General features: G+C 45.2%; 1 protein-coding gene across 1 annotated transcript in view; it reads right to left on the bottom strand.

The window, feature by feature from the left end:
- The window catches only part of LOC138299228 (zinc finger protein 84-like), a 132527-nt gene that overhangs the window by 77975 nt on the left and 39569 nt on the right, over positions 1-14983 (bottom strand). Inside the window, exons 3-4 of the mRNA XM_069237359.1 lie at positions 9109-9160; positions 7547-7599 (exon numbers count right to left, since the gene is read on the bottom strand). The gene's annotated coding sequence lies outside the window, so the exon portion shown is untranslated. The remainder of the gene's footprint in view (positions 1-7546; positions 7600-9108; positions 9161-14983) is intronic.

Genomic DNA, 14983 nt, shown 5'->3' with positions numbered 1-14983 from the left:
CGAATGGCTGCACTCCTGCTGACTATCCCTCCGGCCAACTTTCAAATGAGCCTGTACAGAAGTAACATTGATTTATTTATTTTTGGATGATAAACTCTGGCCTTACAAGACTGATATACAGGTGCTCCCTAGGATGGATAGTGACCACGATGTGCCTAGTGCCCAATTGCAAGCCAGGCTTTTTATAAACTCATGCCGGCTCCGCAATGCTAATCTACATATCGTCATAACGACTAACAACAGAAGAAACTTCAAATGGACCTCAATTGCAGAGAACACTTTGATACTGTCAAAAATGTATCATTTATTTATGGAAATATTGAGGGCATATGAGCTAAAAGATAAGAAGGTGACTGATTTTGTAGGCACCCATTGTGAAATGATGAACCAGTTGAAACAAAATTTTACTAGGGAGGTTCGAACGGGTCATGCATAGCGGAGTAACCCTAGATGTACATGGGCAATTGCAGAGCAGCCTAAACAGCTCTTCTCGGAGCAGTGAACAATTGCGAATGAAGTGAAATCCTTGAGGCTAGAAGAGGCTATAAGGAAATTATGATTAAGTGTAAATGTCGTTGGGTGGAGTCACAGTGGGATGAGCTCACAGAATCCCGATCTAATTGGAATGTGAAGGTCTTCTGGACTCTGGTAGTTAGCGGCAACCTTGAATTTGGACTGGCAAAAACAGGCCAAGCCATACAACTAATGAAGAGGGAGAAGATACAAGGCCCAGACAGGATCCCAGGTGATTTATGTTTATCCCAACCTGAAATATGGCTTCCTTATTTTAACACACTGAGCAATGCTATGGTGAGCCATCATTGTTCCATACTATAAGAAGGGAAGGTGGGATGTCCTGGCCAATTGAAGACTGATCAGCTTGATTGACATTAACTATACATTTTACGTAGACAGGTTTTCTCCAGACCTCTTCAGTGGATAAACCACCATAATATCCTCTCTGACTGTCAGACGGGATTCAGGCGCAAGGTTAGTACTGTGGACTAGGTGTTCCACATCAGGATGATATGCTGGAAGCATGTCGTCCTGCGGCGTGAACTCCTGTATGTGTTCTTCATGGATTTGTCCCCAGGGACAGCCTATTGAGAGTTCTGGAGAGTTATAACATCCTAAGGGATCATGTAAGAATACTGAGAGCCCTGCATTGTGAGACCTCTGAATAAGTTAGATAGAATTTGGAGGGTGACCTTACACTTAAGATATCAAGTAATCTGGCGTGAGGCAAGGAAGTGTATTCACCCCCACACAAATCAGCCTATACATTTTTGGGGTTGCAGGGTGTTTCACAGACTGCAAGCATGATGCACCAAACTCTGCAGCTTCTAGTTCTCCAATCCTCATGTTTGCTGATGACACACTCCTATCTAGAACCCCGATGGGACTCCAATCCTTATTAGATTGGGTTTCCTCCTTCTGTACAGCTAGAGGCATCAAGCTAAATTCTACAAAATCTAAATTTAATGCATTAAATCCCCACCATTCCCTTAGAGGTAAGATGATGATATAAGAGGTGTATCTGGAAAAAGTGAAAAACTTTGATTACTTGTGTGTCAGAGTGACAGATAACTTATCATGGACCGCTAAGACAGAGAAAAGCAGAGCTATATTGCACCAAAGGGCATCAGTTGTGGTAAAGAAACATAAACTTACCTCTAGCAGAGTGGTTTCCCTGGCCCTTGAAGTCTACAGAGCCATTGGAGTGGCAGGGTCTAAATATGGGGATGAGATCTGGGGCTGTGCTAATCCATCTCGGCTAGTTCAAGCTGAAAACAAATGTATTAAGTCTCTGCTCTGTTTGCCTGCGTGTACACATCTGACAACAATACATATGGGTCTGGCAATAATACTCAGTAGCTTTGTTGAAATGTCTGACATACTGGGTACGTCTCTGGTCCAGTCCAGAATTGGGGATCTATAGAACTGCCCTATAGAACTCATCATTTTTGACAAAAGTGTATGTATACTGTGGCTTAATAAGAGGAAATCTTTATGGGTTGTGTTTAAATTGAAGGAAGTATGTAAAAATACAGCTAACAAGTTGAACTAACTGCCTGAAGCTCAACTCCGACAAGACGGAAGTCCTGATTTTTGGGAAAAAAACCTCCATATGGGACCAAAGCTGGTGGCCAGCCAAACTCGGACCCACTCCCATGCTTACAGACCACACCAGCAACCTTAGCATCATCCTCGACAGTAAGCTGACCATAAAGCGGCAGATCAATGCAGTGGTCACTTCCTGATTCCACACTGTCTGAATGCTCCACAGAATCTTCCGATGCATCCCAGCTAACACCAGGAAAATTGTCACCCAGGCCCTCGTCACCAGCCACCTTGACTGCGGTCAATGCTGGCATGTCCTTCCAGCTCCTAAACAGAGTCCAGACAATACAGAACACCACCACTAGACTCATCCTGGACCTTTTGAAGTACACCCACATCACTACCCACCTCAGAAACCTCCACTCTCTCCCTGCCCAGAAGAGATGTCATTTCAAGCTCTTCACGCAAGCCTAAAAGCCCTACATGATCAATGACTGGCCTACATCAACCACTGTGTACACTTCAACCAACCCACCAGAAACCTGCACTCTTCTTCTCTGGCCGTAGCTCACACACCCAGAATTCTGCACCGCTTGAGCGGCAGCCACTCTTTTTCCTACACCGCCACCACGGCCTGTTACGACCTACCCCTTCCCCCTCTGAACTGCACCCCCACTGGCAGGCTTCAGGAAGCGATCCAAGACCTGGCTCTTCAACAGAGACATCACACCCCAGCGCCGAGATACAGCGACACACTTTACAAATGACTGAGTGATTGAAGGAAGCTCTATGGGAATTCACACTACACAAAACATGAAATAATAAAAAATGGAAACATTACTGAAAACGTCTTACAAGTTGAATGTGTCCCTTCCTTTGAGCCCTTTTTGCACCGGATTAGGCCTTGGCAGGCAATAAGCTTGTCCATCACATTTAGATTAGGTAGCTTTACCATAAGGTCTTTCACAAGCTAGTGGGACAAAACTCGTGCCTCATTAACCAATTGCCCTTTTAATCTGCTGCTAATTGAGTCTGTAAACATTTTCTTTTCTTCTTTTGCCCTGGCTATGCCTTACATCGCAATAGGTGGATTGTGCCAGTGTGTAAACTGATGGGCACAGCCCATTACCTGGAGGCATATAATCTTCTCAGATAGGATACAACAGAATTAATTGTTTTTCCCACCACCAGGTTTCTTTTATGGGCATGGAAACTCAGATTCAAAAAAATACTACCCGATGTCTAAAGGACTTGTTGATGAGGCTTTGCTGCGTTAATAGTTTTATTCCTTTTTTGATATAGTTTTGATTTTTTATTAAGTTATTCTTAAACTTACGCTAATGTACTATGCATCATCATCATCATCACTTTACTTTATTTCGGTAAAAACATACCATAAAAGTACAGTACATTACAATCCAGGAAAAAGATTATAAAAAGAGTACAAATAAGATAAATAACAAGCTCTAAAAAGAGAAATATTAAAAACAAAATAAGACAATGTCATAAAAAGTTTTCTTTTTTCATAAATATAATGTTTAAAAAACATCCAGCCCGACTAAAACATCGAACTAATGGTCTTACACTTAAATACAACAACTGTACACTATGATGCCTGCTTCTAAAATGTGCTACCAAGTCTTATTCTTTAAAATCCCTAATCTAAAACGCCAAATTGATTCAATTTTTTTTGCCACAGGGCAGACTATTTGTACAGATGGATCTGATTTAAGTACTCTCACAGCAGATAAACAGTTCCTAAAACCTATTTGTTTGCATAAGGGAATAATACAAAAAACCCTCTGTTAGCAATATGCACGACATTGAAAGAGGACATGGAGCTCAGTCTCTTCATTCTTGCAACCCATCGGACATAACTTAGACTTGTTAGTAGAATTGGTCCATTTGTAAGTTAAAGAACACAGAGAAAGAGACCCGAGAGCACGCGCAAATGGAGAGAGTACTGCATCCATACAGGGCTCAAACTCATAATGGCATTTAAATTGCAAAAAACTATCAGTCATCGAAAAGGGCGCAACTTCAGCTCATTGTGCAGTTTGGACTTTAAGCCAAAAAGCGTCCTTCAAGGTCTGAGCAGCATTTTTGGGAATAGAAGAGGGATCCTTCCAGTAGGACCCCAAGCCAAAATGAAATAAAGACCGTTCAACATTTTGGTGTTGAGATTAGTACCCACCAGTTTGGACAGCCCACATCTAAATGGAATAAGAGCGTCTGGTGACCATAACCGGATCCAGAACAGTAGTGGCCTTAAAGAGGCAATCTGGTTAATTGGAAAAAGATTTAAATCCATTCGGATAGGCCAAAGAAGGGGTACTTGAATGGACTCTTAACAGCATCTTTAGAAACTGATTTTCTGCCCTAGCCAGGTCCTCCAAGTTGCAGTGGCCCCATAACTTAGCACCAGGAGTCAAGGCAAAACTGGGGGATCTGGTTGCAAATCTCACAATGCCACCCGCCCTTTGCTTCAGGCACATTAATGATTTCTGGAGGTGGGCATGCCAGTAGTGTGAATCTTCTAGTTTTACGCCTAGGTAATCAAAAGTGCCCACTTTTTCCAATAAGGCGCCCTCTAAACAAACCTCGCAAGCAAACTTGAAAGGCACATGGCTGTTCGGGAAAGTAACAAAGTATCATCAGCGAATAAAAGACTTAGGGCCAGATGTAGTTAACTCCAACTCTGACTGACTCGCAATTTGCAACTCGCAAAATTGGATGCAGAAAGGTGTCTCAGACACCTTCTGCGACTCGCTATGGGGTCGCAAAGACCCACCTCATCAATATTCATGAGGTGGGTCGCAGTTTGCGACCCCATAGCGAGTCCCTGCACTCACAGGGATGGTGGCCTGCTGTAGTCAGCAGACCTCCATGTCTGTGACTGCTTTGTCAATAAAGCAGTTTTTTTTTTCATTTTGCAACCTGTTTTCCTTAAAGGAAAACGAGCTGCAAAATGAAAACTAAACCGAAACCATTTGGTTTCGTTTTTTTCGGCATTCACAATTCCCCTGGGGACCCCTTCCCTTTTGCGAATGAGTTACCACCAGTGTGACACTGGTGGTAACTGCGAATTGGTTTGTGACCGCATTCGCGGTCACAAAGCAACTCTGAATGGCGATGCGGTCGCAAATAGGAAGGGAACACCCCTTCCTATTTGCGAGTCGCATTCCCAAATTGCGAGTCGGTACTGACTCGCAATTTGGGGATGAGCATCGCGTTCGGTCTTTTGCATGCCGCAAACTGCTTTTTTCGCAGTTTGCGACATGCAAAAGGCTTCGTACATCTGGCCCATGGAATCTTCTGCCCTCTCATGATAGGGGCATCACTAGAACAATCCAAGAGGTAGGGAATACATGCGTTGATAAATAAGAGAAACAGGGTGGGCGCAAGTACACAACCCTGTCTCACACCGCAAACTGTGGGAAATGCTGAAGTCAGTTCACCTGCCAGTCCCCATCGTACTCTGGCACAATTGCCTGAATAAAGATCTTTGATTATATTAAGCATGGAGCCGGGGGCTCCAGCTTTGCTCATAACTTCCCACAGTTTGGGACGCGGGACAAGGTCAAAAGCGGATTTCAAGTCAACAAATGCCACAAAAAGGTGGCCTGAGTCCACATCTACGGTCTTCCACTTTATGGTAGTGAAGCGGAAAACCTGTACTATGCATACTTAACCCTAATTTTAGTGCTAGAATTTTTGTGCATCTGGATTTTTTGGCCCCATCATTTGGTTAAAGTCAAAGAGATACTCACGTACTTTAGATGATAACAGTGTAACACTGGTTCAGCACTGATCTTGTGGAATGACATTTATGAGACCTACGATGCATCCAAACGTAAAATTATGAACGAGTAGGATTGTCTTGCAGTTATGTAGCTATGGGAATAGATCAGGATCTAATAGTAATTGCCTATTGGGGCAGGTGGATGTTTACATGTATGGACAGCCACAAAGGTCTAGTGGATGTAGGATGGTCCAAGTTGCAGTTCAATTGCACTTATTCACTTTATAGTCTTAGTAGTTCATTCTCTGCAATGTTCTTCGGTGTGGATGTTTAATGAATGCATCTGTAAATGTGAGGAAGTGCTGGAAGAAGGTATCTAAAATGTCCTGTAACTATATTTACATACTGTAAAAATGTAGGTTTGTTTCAATCTTATCGACTGTATTACTTAGGAAATTCTGAAGTACTCTTTTGTGTATTGTTAACATGTTCAGTGCTGACCTCAAGTAATGAGTTTTATCATCTTACCATTATTTTTATGTGTGACTAGTGGTAGAGATGGCAGATCATTTTAGGTTTTTGTCTATGATAATGGTCTTTTGTGCTTAAATGTTGAACAGATTTGGCAGTAAAGAGTCACTTTTAGTAATTGTGCTGTAAGCAATAACGGTGTCTTGTACAATACGAAGATAATGAATGTGTACTTTTTTAACCTATGTTTTTATGAGTAAACGATTATGGCCTATGACTGAAATAAAGTTTGATTTGAGTTTGACCTGCCCTGTTGACCAGGCAAAATAAACCTTCTCCCAGGTCCAAGCATTCCCTTTTCACAGTGGCGTAACAAAGGCCCCCACAGCAAATCAGGAGAGGGGGACCCTACATGTACTGTTCAGGGGTCCCTTAACTTTCTTTACGCCATTGCCTTTTTATACATATGTCACCCATAGGGTAGGCCCTGAACAGCCCAGAGGGCAGGGTGCAATGTATTTAAAAGGTAGGACATGTACTTTTAGGTTTTATATGTACTGGTGGTAAAAAAACTCTTAAATTCGTTTTTCACTACCACAAGGCCAGGCTCTCCCATAGACTAACACTGGAGTTACCTTATTGCATTTAATAAGCTGTAATTTCCAAATATGAGCAGGTGACCGGCTCATGTTGAGAATCTTTCGAATTGTTATGAATAATCCTAACTTATGGTGAAGTCAGATTTTAAATTGAAATTCTGAAAATGACACATTTAAAAAGTTGGCATTTTCCTGCCTAAACCATTTAATGTTTGTAGTCTGTAACTGGGTCACATGGCTGGGGGTAGTTGACAGGTTAGTTTTGTGTATTTCTCCTAGAAAGCCACACACAATAGAAAGCTTAGGTGTGCCTTGATTGGCCATCACTGGGAGGATGGGAGACAGGAGCTGGGCACAGCCCCATTTACACTTGCATAGGATGTGTCCTCTTTCCCATTGGGAGGGGCAGGACCAGCAACTCAACCTTTAGAGCCTCCACCTTCATGTCTGGAGATTGAGAGGGGCATTGAAGCTCTTTCCAACTGCCAACTGAGCATTTACTTGGTCTACTATGAAAGGTGACACAAATTTGTTGTACTGTGTGCAGAGGAGAATGTAAACCCTTTGAAAGCACACCTGTCAGACGTCATCCATTTTGCTCTGCTGCTGGCCCAGCAAAGTTCTGCAGTGAGCACCTGTGAGGAGCGACAAGGGAAAGCAAAGCAAAACATACCTTGTTAAAACACCAGTGGTCCCACAGTATCGTTTGTCGAGCAAAGAGACAACCTGAAAATGAAAAGACAGGTGAATCAGCAGCCAGAGAAAGGCGGGTCGGGTAGGGCTGGAAACAAAAACAGAAGATGGGAAACTGAAGAAAGTCTCATTCTGGCAGGAGCTTCAGAGAGAAAAGATGGGGAGGAACCAGGAAGAGGGAGGAAGAAGGATGACAGAAAGAGCAATGAGAATGAGAAAGCAGCAATGTGCAGAAGCAAGAGTAAGAAATATGAAGCAGAGAAAAGGAGCGGGAGAAACTATCCTGGCTCCATGAAGTGAAGCATTGTCGCAGTAGAGGAAACACTGGACACAAGGATGACAAGGAGAGAGACACCTGGTCGGAGGAATAATAAATGCCACAGAGGGGGCCATATATCCTGACAGCCCAGGAGGGCTGTGGCAAAACCTGGTGAGTTATTATGGGCCTCATTACGACCCTGGCTGCCGGTGGTAAGCTGGCGGTAACACCACCAACAGGCTGGTAGTGCACTGCCAGCATATTATGACCGCGGCGCATTAGCCACGGCCATACTGCCGGCCCCTCCAACATACCGCCAGGCTTCTGCCTGGCGGTCATAATCCCCAGGGCAGTGGTCTAAGCACCGCTGCCATGGGGATTATGAGTCCCCAACCGCCAGCCTGTCCACGGCGGTAAACACCGCCATGGAAAGGCTGGCAGTAAGAGGGACTCGAGGTGCCCCTGGGGGCCCCTGAACCTCCCATGCACTTGGCATGGGTAGTGCAGGGGCCCCCAGACACAGCCCCATCGCGCATTGCACTGCCTGAATTTCGCGCAGTGAAATACGCGACGGGTGCTGCTGCACTCGCTGCACATCAACATTGCCGCCGGCCCTATTATGAGCCGGTTGCAAAGTTGATGAGACTTTTCCACTGGGCCAGCGGACGGAAACGCTGTTTCCGTCCACTGGCCCAGCAGAAAAGTCGTAATAGGGAGCCAGATATACCGCCAGCACTGGCGGTATAGTGCCGCCCGCAGCTTCGGTGGTCTTTTTAAAAGACTGCCGAAGTTGTAATGAGGGCCGGTATGTCGCCTGATGGCCCTGGAACTACGCCTAGTCACAGTTTTATTTCATTTACTTTATTTCCCAAATGGGATGGAAAAGGGTTCACTAACTCTTAAATATAGGAATGGCTTGTCCTTTTTAACTTTCCGTGGATAAAGGAAAAGGAATACATTCTACCATGTATAAAAATGAAAGATTATGTGAGAAGGCCTCAGCTCAGTTTAAGTACTCCACATATACAGACTTTAGGAAAAGGGGATTTTTTTTTTTTCTATTCCTTTAGAGACACAGGAGTTATCCCTTCCCACTCATTTAAATCTCCCTGAGTTTTTCTTTCCCCGCTCCCAAACTGATTTCCTCCCCACTAAGTTTTAGAGGTCCTCTTGGGAGAGATAGCGTTTTGACTCACAAGGAGGAAAAGATTGGGAAAAAAGTATAGAAAAAGTCATGGAACTTAGAACAGATGGGATAATATATGTTCTAGACCTACACTCACCTGGGCAACTCTCATTTTCTTGAGGGATGTCAGTGGAAAGACTACGAAAATCCTAGAGAGGAGAAAAGGCAAGAGCGTTATGACAGGGCTGCAACTCACAAGTGACGATGTGGGAAATAAAAAAAAAATTCTGTGTGATACAAAGACAACATAGCATTTTTTAAATATATGTAAAAAGGATAAAACCAAATTGGGAAAACTGCAAAAACCAAGCCACCAAAGCCTTATTTCCGCACTTCCCTCTACAGCACCATAAAAGGAAGCATTGCTGCCCTTTCGGTATTTCTCTTCCTTCCACATCAGGCATCTTTTTTTTTCAAAACACCAATCGAAGTCAGATTTTTGAAGGGACAGGCACATGTATTTCCACTTACTTCCTTTCTTTTGCCCGAGAGAGATTTGAACCTTGCTTTGACATTTCTGATGGGTGCTCATTTTGTGTCCCTTCACAATTGACTGTTGCAATTATTGATATTGAACACTGTTTCCGTGTTGTCATTACTTTGGTGAGGCACATCAGTTCAAGTTTCAAGTTTAAGTTTATTGACACGGTTAATTAAAACCATCGCAATTCCAAAATGCATAATAATATAAATACTTTGCCTACTCATTATGTTAATAGAGACCCAAAATAAAAACATAAAAGCTTATTTGAAACTAAAACATATCATGGTAAAGAGTTTTGCATAGCTAAAATGTTCTCCACTAATTCCAACCTTGGTCTTGAACTTAACTTTAGGACCTTCTAGCTCCCTTACGAACACTATAATAGTAGATGAGTGAAGCTGAATGAGAATCCTAAGTAGTACCTAAGGCTGTTTCCTGGCTGGAACTAAACTTTTGGAGCTTTACTAATCATAAAATGATGGCCCTTGCACACTCGGCTTCAACTTTATTCACTAATTCTTTCTGAGCCTGTACCATGAATTTGGTCCCTCGACAAGAAAACGGGATTGAAAGTCCGCTAAGCCAGCTTATAATAGCCGGTCTCCATGAACGTATGTTCAGTGTCTTAAATTTTTTTTAACAATATAATGTCCTGTGGCCTAGCAAAGCCGGGCACACACAAAAAATATGTTCTAATGACTCTTGTCTGTACCCACACAGTCGACAGGAATGTGTCTGATCCTGCTGTCTCCATGAAGGGACCATGGGCCAGATGTAGGTAGCCAAAAATTTGCGAGTCGTTGCGACTCGCAATTTCCGACTCGCAAAACGGTATCCAACAAAAGAAGCGACTTTATTTAGCGACTCGCAAATGAAGTCGCACCGCAGATTGCGAGTCCACTGTTTGTGAGGTCGCTATTTGCGACCTCGCTAAAAACAAACACGCAATTTGCTAGTGGGTGTCGCAAATTGCGATTGTGCCGCAAATTGCATGCAGGTGCAGCAGAACACTCTGGAAAACACTTCCTGGCTCTTGATGATGACATCACAGCTAGGAAGTTTACAAATACACCTGGCAGGAGGGAGGACCACACCCATTTCCAACTGCTGAACAATCACCAGGAGGAACAGCAGCAAGAATGGAGGACTCTGGCAGGAAGAGGAAACTCACATTTTCAGAGAAGGAACTGGAGGTGCTGACAGATGAATGCTGCCAGCACCATGATCAGCTATTTGGAAGGGCTGCCCTCAGTGTGCCAGAGTCTGATAAAAGGAGGATCTGGACTGACATCCAGGAGAAGGTAAATGCAATCGGGGTGAGCCACAGGAGCATTGAACAGCTGAAAAAGAGATGGTACGACCTGCGCTCCAGGACCAAGGAGAGGGTGGCAGAGCGACTCCGGGAGATGAGGGGCACAGGAGGAGGCCCATCTACCATCCCACCACCCACACCCATGGAGGAACATGTGCAACAGACCCTGGAGCCAGAGGCAGTGGCTGGAATTGGAGAGCTGGACACATCAGCGCCAGGACAATCAACAAGTGAGTACCATGAAACATGCATGTACACCCATATCTGCCATACCCCCACCCACCCAGTACACAGCAGCATGCACAACCAAATGAGCCCCATTTCAGAGTAGCAACCACCAGAATGGTGCATTATGGGCAATGTAGTCCAGTAGGCAGCTGATAGGCAACAGTTTATTAGGAAGCATACAACAGATGGTAGATACTGACAGTGTGTTCCTTATGTCCCACAATTCTCCCACAAGACATCCCCACCAGCCAGACCGTCCAGGGTGCAGAGGTCAGCCAACAGGCAGCACAAGACCCAGGAGCAGCCACCACAGGGCCCTGCACAACCCAACCTCAGTCCCCTCCAGATGCACCTTTGGACATAGTGGAGATTGACCCAGCACCCGGTCCCAGCCACAGTGCCAGCCAACAGGACCCTGATGCTCCACCGCGTCGCAGACGACGTGTCCATGTCCCTCCAATGTCCCAGGGAGATGTAGAGGACTCCTCCATGTCCTCCGCCGAGGCAGCTCTCATCAGGGGTCAGCGCCTGCAAACAAGGCAGATGAGAATGATATCAGGGGCCATGCAGCGAATGGAGAGAAATCTCACAACAGGGGTGGAACAAGTGCACACGGACTTCCAAAGCCTGAACAGTCATGTCGGTGACCGTGCACTCTCCATCAGGCAACTAGTGACTGAACTTGTTTCAGAGAGAGAGAGAGTGCAAGGCGCCGTGAACGCCAACTGATCCACCGTTTGGACCGCATGGCTGCCTCAATTGTCCACCTGGCTGTCAACACATCAGGGCTGTCACGCCGCAGAGTCAGTTTACAAGTAGACTTGTGCCACTTTGGAGGCGATGTGGCTCGTGGACTGGGACGGATAAGCCACACTGTCGTCATGATGGAGGCAAGACAGGTGGCTAGGGGCATGGCAGACACACCTCAAGATAGCGAGGAGGGCTCCACTGTCAGTAGTGCATCTGCCACGGACACCAGGGTATTGAGGAGTGGCAGTGCACGTCAGGGATCTGCTGACACTCCAGGCACTAGCCATGCTGGGCGTCCCAGGCGTAGGAGTTAAGCTACGCACTTACGGGCAATTGAGGCACATGAGGTGAATGTGTCCTCATTGCAGGTGGACATTTACAGCCCCTGACCAACAGTTCAGTTCTTTAGTTATTTGGTTCACTTCATAAAAGTTCTTGTTTGTTCCACTTCACACCTGGGCTCTTTGTGTGTGACATTCGTGTGTGTGGTGACAGGCAGGACATACCTTCCAAAGTATTGGTTTGCAATGTGGTCCCGTCTCTGTCTGCCTTGATTTGCAATGCTTCTATCCCCATGATGGCGATGTGGAAGCTCTTGCTCGTCATCTTCCGAATCTGGGTCTTCTGGGGTGAGATGTAGCCCACGTCTGGTGGCAATGTTGTGCAGTATAGCGCATGCGCCAACGATCTTGAATGCTGTTATTGGGGCATACTGGAGGGCACCTCCACTTCTGTGGAGGCATCTGAATCTTGCCTTCAACAGTCCAAAGGTCCTCTCTATAACATTTCGGGTCCTCCTATGTGCACTGTTGTATCGCCTCTCAGTCTCATTGCTGGGTGTTAAGTACGGGGTAAGTATCCATGGTCGTAGCGCGTATGCACTGTCACCTGTTTGGCAAAAATGAACAATGTTAGCAGGGCTTGGATGGTTTCCACATTGACCTGTGTGTATGTCTTCAAGGTGTATTCAGCTATACCTAGGAGATATCCGTCTCCAAACTCCCCACGTTCTAGGCGTTGGTGTATCCCACTATGCCTGAAAATGTAAGAGTCATGTGTACTCCCAGGAAATTTGGCTACCATGTCAGTGATGACATAATGGGGGTCACATACCACCTGGATGTTCAGTGAGTGGGTACACTTCCGGTTGCGGACAGATATTCTAGATTTGCAGGAGGGCATATTTGTATATGTGTCCCGTCTACACACCCTATTACATGAGGGAATTTGGCAATCCTGTAGAATTCCAACTTGGTGCTGTTGATTTCTGCCTCATTCCTGGGTAGGTATATGTATCTGGACATGTGTGTGAGTATGGCATCTAAGAAACATCTGAAAAACCGTGAGAGTGCACTTTGGGATACCCCACCTGCCACAGCAATGACCCCCTGATAGCTACCCGAGACCAAGAGGTGCAGTGAGCATAGCTATTGCACATGTGTGGGGATGGCACTGCCGCGCAGTCTGGTGTTGCAGCTGCAGATTGAGTAGATCTATTAATTCTAATATTGCTGCACAGCTGAGTCTGTATTTATCATATATCTCCTCCTCTGTTTGTTGGAAAATTGTCTGCCTGGTTCTGTATATCCTCTCCTGTCTCTGGCTCCTCCCACTCCTCTGCTGTGCGGCGTGGACTCTCCTCCTCGCTATCACATATATCTCCGCCATCTTGAGTAACCCAGATGCCTTCTGGGTCTCCTTTTATACTTTGGTTCTGGTTACCACCTGCTCTGAGTTAGTGGTAAATTGGGTGTGCAAAATGGGCTTTTTGCAACTAGTCGCAATTTGCGAGTGGCTTTTTCATATGGTTTGCGACTCGCAAATTGCGACTTCCTATTTGCGGGTCGCACAATGGTGTTGCAATTTTTGCGAGTCGGTAATGGCTTGCGTCGCTTTTTGTGATTCGGAAATGGGGTTTTTGTATCCCATTTCCGATTTTGCGGGGTCGCAAGTAGCGATTCGGGCCATTTGCGAATCGCAAAATTTTGCTACATCTGGCCCCATATCCTTTGTTTCCATCAACCCAAAGCGGAAAAGCATGAACCGATGTTTCAGCGACTGGTTGGAGGTTGCTGCTAGATATTCCTGTGCCTGTAAAGTTTTGTACGATGTTATTATAGTCCAGGCGTGCTGTCTGCTTGCCAGTTTTTGTTTGTCAGAATTTAAAGATTTCTTCTTAGTGACAGCGTTTGCATTCCGAAAAAACTCCTTTTTGTCTGGGTTCCGGTCCCAGGCTTCTAGCAAACCTAGTACTTTAATGCAGTTATTTAAGTGATGACCCCAGGTGCTTTTATCATTGTGACGCTGTTGCTCCTCAATTTCCATCCAACATAGGTTGTTTAGAGTACTAGTCTCAGCTGCACGCATCCTTCAGCATAGTTTAATGAAGGCACATCTACTCGGAAATTCATTGTTTTTCAGACCCAATTCTAAACGGACCTGAGCTGGAGATGCTGGTCGTGGTATCCGAAAAACAGTTTTGTAGGTCTTTGTCTGGACTTGATTGCAACAAACTGCCTCCTTCCCCAGCATGATTTTGGCGCCATAAGTGATGGTGGGCATTAGCCGCGCTGCCATGACAGAAAGCAGGTGAGTGTATGAAGGACAGCTCAGTTTTTGTTTTAGAACTTTAAAACCATAGGTCAATGAGAGAGCTTTTGCTTGAGCGACAGCAAGCTGCGGCTTGAAAGTCAGGAGGCGGTCCATAGTGAATCCCAAGTACTTATATGTGGGTGCAACCTCCACTCGGGATCCGTTTATGAACCATGAAGCAGATTTAAACTTCCTGTCAACTAGGCGGACAACATTAGTTTTACTCAAATTTAATTCTAGGCCTTGAATTGTTATGTATGTATAAAATGCATCAATGCTGTGCTGTAGCCCAACAGGTGTTTGACTGAGTAAAACTATGTCGTCTGCGTACTGTAGCCATGCAATTCCTTTCTTGGCCAATACTGGTGGGTGGCTGTTTACGGGAGCTAGAGCCTTGGCTAGGTCTGCAAGATATAAGTTGAACAGCGTGGGAGCCAATACACACCCTTGTTTAAGTCCTTTTGCTGTTAATGTTCTGTTGGTGAGGTGGCTGCCCTCTCCAATTTTTACTTGCACCCAAGTACCTGTGTACAAGCCCATCATTGCGCCAAGAAGGCTGCATGGTAAACCCGACCCTTTCAGTTTCTGCCATAGGCGGGTTCTTGG

This window comes from Pleurodeles waltl, chromosome 6 (assembly GCF_031143425.1).
Source record: "Pleurodeles waltl isolate 20211129_DDA chromosome 6, aPleWal1.hap1.20221129, whole genome shotgun sequence".
NCBI classification, from domain to species: domain Eukaryota; kingdom Metazoa; phylum Chordata; class Amphibia; order Caudata; family Salamandridae; genus Pleurodeles; species Pleurodeles waltl.
Note: the sequence above shows the minus strand (reverse complement) of the source record. Positions and strands in the feature narration are given on the sequence as shown.